Source organism: Panthera uncia, assembly GCF_023721935.1.
Source record: "Panthera uncia isolate 11264 chromosome C1 unlocalized genomic scaffold, Puncia_PCG_1.0 HiC_scaffold_4, whole genome shotgun sequence".
NCBI lineage: Eukaryota > Metazoa > Chordata > Mammalia > Carnivora > Felidae > Panthera > Panthera uncia.
The window spans coordinates 91,804,251-91,812,045 of record NW_026057585.1 but is presented as its reverse complement, the minus strand read 5'-3'; positions in this window follow the sequence as shown (position 1 = coordinate 91,812,045).

Sequence of the window (7,795 nt, the reverse complement as noted above, 5' to 3'; positions counted from 1 at the left end):
ATTCTGAGCCTTGCTCTCGATTGACATTCCTGGCCCCCTGCCTCCTGCCCTGCCTCCCTCTCCTGGGACTTTGCACCTCCTGCTGCCATGCTCTTAATTCTCTGGGCCAAGCACAGACAAGGCACCTAACACAGACCTCCTAGACTAGCTGGACAGCGGAAGCCGAGCCTTGGGGCATGAGCGGGAGCTGGCCCGCCTCCAGACCGTGCGTGGGGTACAGGGGACAGGGTGAGGGGGGGTCGGGGTGGGGGAGGACGGAATTGGGGAGGGGAGAGGGGGGAAGGGGGTTTCAGGCAGAGGGAGCAACACAAAGGCCTAGAATTAAGAGTGTAATGAGCACTAAGGCAGAGGCAGGCCCAGAGTGGTGACAAAGACCCTGGGGCCGTCCCAACCAGCCTGTCACCCTAGTGTGCCCAGGTGACCTGGGGGTGGGTGTGGATAGGTGGGGGTTGCACTTTACGTGCTGAATAAAGTCCAGGGAACTGTGCCATTTTGGGTTGTCACGCCCCCAGTGCCTGGGCGTCTTCTCCTGGAATCCTACAAAGCTTTAACAACACCCGGGTGTTTCCCGTGGTCCATTAGCCATCAGCGTCCCTTCCAAGGGACAGATAGCTTTGAGGGTTGAGGGGGGACTCTCCATTTGTGCTTCCCAGTATCCTCCAGGGCCAGGGCAATACAGCAGCCTGATTTCCCAGCCGCCCTCTTGCCATAGTAAATGGAAAGAAGGATGGGAGGCTGGGCACGGGCAGAAGAGAGACAACCCAGGAAAGGCAGGGAGTCACGCGGCCGAGGAGGGGATTGAGGGGTCGGTGGGATTGTTTCCTCGGTCAGTAGTTGGGGAGAGAAGCAGGAGGAAGGAGAACACCTCCGCAGAGGTGCTGCGGCTCCGATGATGATAACGTTCCCTCTGGGGGTTGGGAAGGGACTGGTCAGTGTAGGAGTCGCAGAATCTCCAAATGGGGAGACGGTCGCTGTGTTCACTGCGGGCCCTTAGAGCAGTTTCCGTTGCTCTTCCTTGGCATTCGTTGCCTTCTGTGATCGACGAAGACCCTGCCTTGCCTCAAAGTTTCTCCTCCCTTCACGCCCCTGGCCCGAGCCGTCCGAGATCACCTGCTGCCTCCCGGGGATGCAATCTCCACCGTGTGTTTGGATGACTGCGCCCAGAGGCTCTGTCTCAAATGTCCAGGGCTTCAGGTCTCACCTCCTCCAGAAAGCCCGTCTCCCAAGGCTCAGCTCAGTGCCAGCTAGCTCCGCCAAAGGCACAGGAAAGGAAAGACAAGAGGAGAAAGAAGGCGGAGGTGAGTGTGTGCCCAGGTAAGACATCCTCCTCTGTCAGGAGCCTCAGGGAGCTAACCGGCTTACAGGTGGGGACTCAGAAGCCCAGAGTCATGAAGTTGGCTTCCTATACTGTGTGAGTCAAATTGGGACTTTCTCAAAGGTTTGGGGAGCTAGAAACTCCCAAGACACTAACAAAGCAGGCTGATGGGAAGAGGAGGAAAGTATCAGTTGTCATCAGACGGCTTTGTAATTAACAAAATCTGTTGCACTTTTGCAACAGATGCTTTTCCGCGCCCTGCTGAAGGACTAGTCTAGCTACCTGGACCTTCCCTGTTTGCTTCCTGGCCCTTTTGAAACCATGAAACCCAGGCCTGAGCAGGATGGCATTGGAGGTGCCAAGGGGGAAAGTGAAATGCTTTTGTTATGACCTGGGAAGACAAGGCACACAAGGGAATCACCTGGAGAGACCCTACTTCACCGTGTGGTACAGACCGCATGCACCTCCAGCAGTGAGAATGCAGGGCGCTGACCATCTTGCTCTGGGTCTCAATTTCCTCATCTGTAGTACTATGGACCCATCACCCAACCATGACTCACTAGGGAGTTTAAGCGCACATGTTTTCTGACAGCGTGCCTGACTGTGAATATACTAACGCTTAACAAATTGGCAAAACAGGAAGCCAGTTCCTTTGACGGAATATAGGCCCTCAAGCTTAAAGGCTGTAAAAATGGAACAAATCACATATTGGATGGCGCCACCTGTTGTCTGTGGATGGTATTGCACTTTGGCAAGGAGAAGAGGAAAGGGGCGGCTCCAAGGGTGACCTCAGAAGATCCCACCACCAACTTGACAACCGTGGACTCAAGAGTCCAAAGGCAAGAATAGACGGATTGATGCTGTAGAATGTCACGAAACAGAAGTGAATCGCAGATCCAGGTTGCACTGGCCTTTTTCTTTGGTTCGTGGTCACGGCAACCATCGGCCGAATCCCTTGAGATCTTGACCCTGGAGTCTTCATCCACCCCTCTTCTTCAGAGCGTAGGAAGCTAAGGATGAAAACAAGGAACCGCAGCACCGGGGTAACTATAGCATTGTGTGGCTGCCTCCGTGGGTAATAATTGTTACAGTTAACATTTATTGAGTGCTTACAGCATTTAAAGCACTGCCTTATTTAATCAGTGCAACTCAGTGAGGTTGGTACTCTTATTCCCATCCCCATTTTACAGATGAGGACATCAAGGCACAGGGAGGTTAGATGATGGGTTCAAGTTCTTACAGCAGTTCCTCCCTCCTTTCCTCACTGCCTCCTTCCTTCCTTCCTCCTTCCTTCCTTCTCTCCCTGCTTCCTTCCTTCCTTCCTTCCTTCCTTCCTTCCCTCCTTCCTTCCCTCCTTCCTTCCCTCCTTCTCCCTTCCTTCTATCCATCCAACAGTCATTTTCTTGAGTGTCAAAGCTGAGATTTGGGTCTAGACAGTCCAACTCGAGAGCCCACGCTTTTAGCCACTGTGCCTGACTACCTTTGGTGGCACCTTTTAACTATGACTGATACCCATTAGTCCGGGTCTCTCATACTTAGCAAATTCAGTGACACAGGAGAAAGTTAAATCTTACTGATACTTTTTTTTTTAATTTTTGTTTAATGTTTATTTATTTTTGAGAGGCACAGCACGAGTGCGGGAGGGACACTGAGGGAGGGAGACACAGAATCTCAAGCAGCTCCAGGCTCTGAGCTGTCAGCATAGAGCCTGACGTGGGGCTCAAACCCACATACCGTGAGATCATGACCTGAGCTGAAGTCAGATGCTTAACTGACTGAGCCACCCAGGCGCCCCCTTGCTGATACTTTCTAATCTTGATTCATTTATCCATTCCTCCATCCATGTGCTCATCCACCCATCAGTCTGCTACACACTCACCCACCATCATCCATCCATCCACCCACCCATCCACCCATCCATCCATCCACTCATCCATCCATCCAACTACCCACCTATCCATCCAACTACTTCTCTATCCATCACTCATCCATCCATCCACCCATCCATCCATCCACTCATCCATCCATCCATCCACCCACCCATCCATCCACTCATCCATCCATCCATCCATCCATCCATTCATCCATTCATCCATCCACCATCTACCCATCCAGCCACCCATCCACCCGTCCACCATAACTCAATAACTCTCACTTCCAGCTATCCATTCATCCACCCACCCAATCATTCTCTCAGCCATCCATCTTTCCATTCATCCATTCTTCCTCCCTTCCATGTATCTATCCAACGCTTTCATGAACACCTGCCACCTTCCAGGCACAAGCAAATGTGGAGACAAATCAGCTGTGGTCCTCATCCTCATGTTGGCTGTAGTCTCAGAAATACACAAAAGCAGTGTGATCTAGGCAAGAAGCTTCACTTCTGTGCCTCTGTCTCTTTGTCTTATTCTGTTGGGGTTCAAAACAGAACCTGCCTCATAGGATTATGGAAAATGTTCAATAAATTAGTTCAAGCAAAACACTTAGAACAGCCCCTGGCAGCTAGTAAGCCCTCAATAAATGTCATCACGTGGTGTGGGTGTTATTGTCCTTCGTATGATTATGGTTATGATTATGAGTGCCACCATTATTATGATGGCGACCCAGGACGCTTGTCCAGGACGGAAGCAGCAACTCCCTCCATCCATCCCGGGTCTCCACCACTCTTGCTTATGAGATGTTTATAGGTATTTATGCGAAGAAGATTCCAAGGCCAAACAGTTTGGGTTTCAAGGAAATAAAACTGAAAAGCTCTGCAGGATTTCTCATAGCCTTTAATATGCTCATGTGAGTTGTAAATCTCCAAGAAGGGGGCAGGGCATGACCTAATATGCAGCATTTCAAGAAATGTTTCTTGCAAACTTGCAAAACAAATGGTTGGGGGACCCAGCCATTGGCCTCCTTCTCTCTGCCTGAGCAGGTCCCTGGGCCTGCATTTCCTGTCCCTCACTCCTTCACGAGGCCCCTGAGTCTCTGAGCTTTTAATACTGAAGCCCGTTCAGCAACCCACAGCCTCAGATTCCCCATCGAAAACCCTCTTGGGTCCACCTGGGGCAAGAGTTGCTAGGGCAGGCGTTTGAGAGTTCAGGTGGGGCTGAGGTGTATTAAGGACACAGCGTTGAAGTTCATTCCGAGCCGCTGACTCCATATCGATTTGGGTCACCAGTGTTAAGGCGTCACTTTCAGTGGCGTTTAATTTAAACAAACAATAAAAAACTCAGTCCTGTCTGACGGATGTTTAATTCCCAGCACGGAGAGGCAGAGGGCAAGGAAGGAAGGAGTCTGAGGATGTCGGGCATGAGTGTGTCGGGCAGGGGGGAGGGGTGGGGCGAGGAAGAGAGAGAGAATGTGTGGATCTTGGGGTGGAGGCTGGGGATGGCCCACCCTAGATGTCTGTCCCCAGAACCCAGCATCCCTCTACCTTGGCTGCTTCAGAGCGTTCTTTTCACCGCTGAGTCTCAGTTTACTTATCCATAAATTGGGCATAACCGAAGCCGCCACAGAGGGCTCTTATGAGGGACGAGGGAGGTGGAATATGCTGGGCTCACGCATCTCATTTCCCAGCCAAGTACCGGCTCCCAGGGTGTGCGCGCGGGTGTGTGTGCACACGCACATGTGCGCCTACGCGTGTCTCGTGTGCACTCGTGTCACTTGGCCCAGAAGGGCTTCGAAGCGCTCTGGCCTCTCCCTGGGTTCACATCCGGCTCGACAACGAACCTTGTTGTCCTGGACAAGTTGCTTAGCCTGCTCGTGTCTAAGTTCTGTCATCTGTAAAGTATGGATAATGATAGAACTCACTTTGTATGTTACTGTAAGCATTCTTATGCTCCCTGATTACTTTAAGGGTGCTTGGCTAAGAGAAGCACTTACATAAATGCTTACCACCCTCACAGTTACTACAAATGCCATGCAGTGTCATTCCCCAAACCAGCAGAGCTCATCCCCCTGGAAGCCAGGCTGGGGGAGGAAATGATACCCTGTGTTCCTCCCCCGCTCCTGGAAATAAACAAGCTAGAGGTCACAGAGGGGTCTCTTTGACCTCTGGGGTTGTTCCCTAGGGTCAGGAGAAGAGAAATTTGCTTTGTGCTGCAGTGCCCTCTGTTGGGAGAGCCTTGATCAGTAACCACGGACAGAGGGAGGTGGCTGCTGGGGGAAGTTTCTGGGCTCCTGCTCTGCCCAGGGCCCAAGGAGGAGGCATGTCCCGTCGTGACTCATGGGTCTGAATGCCAGGACTGCAAAGTGGAGGCTTCGCGCTGGCAGCCAGTCCATTAAGAGTCAGGAACAGAGGGACGGTAAGTGAGTTAAAAGCCTGGGGCTGCCTTGGGTGAGTCACCCTGTGCCCTCTGCTAACCGTGCCTCTCGGTGCTTCAGATATGCCTTTCTCTGGGGCGAAAGGAAAAGCTCCTAAACTGTGTTTATGAAACAGGAGCTGGAGGAGTGGGCTTCCCCGGGAGAAGGTGTGCAAAGGTAGCGGGATCATTAGGAACAATTACCATATGGTAATAAACACACACTTCGCAGCCCAGCCCCTTTGGGAAAACCAACTGTGCACGCGGGCACCATGTCCTGTCTCTGAACGCACCATCCAGGGGGCTGTTGGTTCTTTGAAAAGATTCACTGCCACAGGATGCCTCCTAGCAACTGCTAAGTGCCAGCCTCGTGCCCGAGGAGCTAAGGAATAGAGCGGATCAGACAGAGTGCCCTGTCTTCATCCATCGGTCCGTCCGTCTGTCCATCCATCCATCCACCCCTCCATCCATCCTTCCATCCAAGAAATATTTATTCTGAGCCTACTGTGTGCCAGGCCCTGGCCAGGAAGACGAGAGATTATAATACAGGGTGATGTTACAAGAGAGTGGAGATGATTTGGAAGTTCTGGGGCTGAAGGAGGATTAATCGAAATCTCTCCCACTCTGCCCCAGCCCAATCCTTGGCCCGAGGAGGCAACCCTCCCTTGGCTCTCAGACCTCCTTTCCAGCCTCTTTCCAAGTATCATTCACAGCTGGCATAACGGAGGTGACTCCGGACCCCCTTCATGCTGCTCCCTGGGGATTTCTCTCCCAGCAGGTATGGGCCAGGGCTGGAAAGAAGCATCACCCAGGCCGGTACAGGAGCTGGATCATCACTGATCCCTGGATCCCCTCTCTAGTGGCTGGGCCCACAGTGAGTGCAGACAGGAAACCCCACCTATTCAGGCTTTCACCTGGCCACCTGCTGCCAGTGCACCTGCCTGGCTGTGCTCTGATCTGCTCTGGGCCAGCAGAGCAGGAATGCCCACACGGTGAAGCCTGGCATTCATGCCCCGTGGGACTCACGGCAACACGCCAACGTGAGGATCCTCCCAGATTGATGCTGCTCCCCAGCCTGGAAAGCTCTTCCATGGGAGGGCTTAGCACCTGGGAGGGAGTGGGTTTTCCTGGCTTTTTCCTAGGCCAGAGGTGGGGAGGTAGAGGGGAAGGCAGAAAGCAGGGAGGGACTGTGCCCCATGGCATGGCTGGGCCAGCCCAAAAAGAGGGTTTGGGGGCGAGGTGACCTCAAGCTGACTCTCAGCAACTCGGAGAAGAGGAGACCTGGGGGGGGGGGGGTGGCGAGACAGAGCAAAGAACAGCCAGCCAAAGGAGAAGGGTCTTAAGACTCCAGCGCTGGAGCCATATCCAGCCCAATCAGCCCGGCAGCCAATTAGTCTGATTCAAAAAAAAAAAAAAAAAAATACCCACGTAGGGACAAACTGTAATCAAACACCTATTTATAAGGGTTTATTACGATCATTATTATTATTTTACTGAGAGGATCATTCTAAAGCCTGTCAGGTGAACGTATGCTTTCAGATCTTCATAAATGCAAATCGCTCCTTCCCCTGGGCGGGTAGGCGTGAGCTGCAGCGAGGTTGCCTTGGGAAGCCCTGTAGTGAGGCTTCCAGAGGGCAGATGGAGGGAGCCGCTCCCTGCCATGGGGCATCGCTGCGAGAGGCTCGCCTAAGAGACAGCTTAGCAACCACCTACTGCCCATCTCACTCCCTACACGCCCTCGAAGGGCTGCTGGAGATACACCTGGCTGTATACCCATTGCCCATCCAGGTAAACAGAGCAAAAGCCTTATGCAGCAGCCTGACAAAGCTGGGAATTCTCTACAGAAATGGCAGCTGGAAATTCTCCATAGAATGTCATAGAAAGAACACTGGATCAAGAGCCCAGAGGCCTGAGCCCCAGTTCTGAGCCCCAGTTCTGCCCCTGGCTGTGATGACCTTTCTGGGCCTCAGCTTGCCAGGGGTGAAATTCCCTGCCAGATGCCAGGTTCCTTGCTGGGAACTTGCCCATCTAACCTCCACCCCCGCCCCCAGCCCACTCCAACAACTGGAGTACCTCTCCCCTCCCAGGAGACCTCAAGGCTCATAGCCAGGCCTGAGGCTCAATGGTGTGTGTGTGTGTGTGTGTGTGTGTGTGTGTGAGAGAGAGAGAGAGAGAGAGAGAGAGAGAGAGA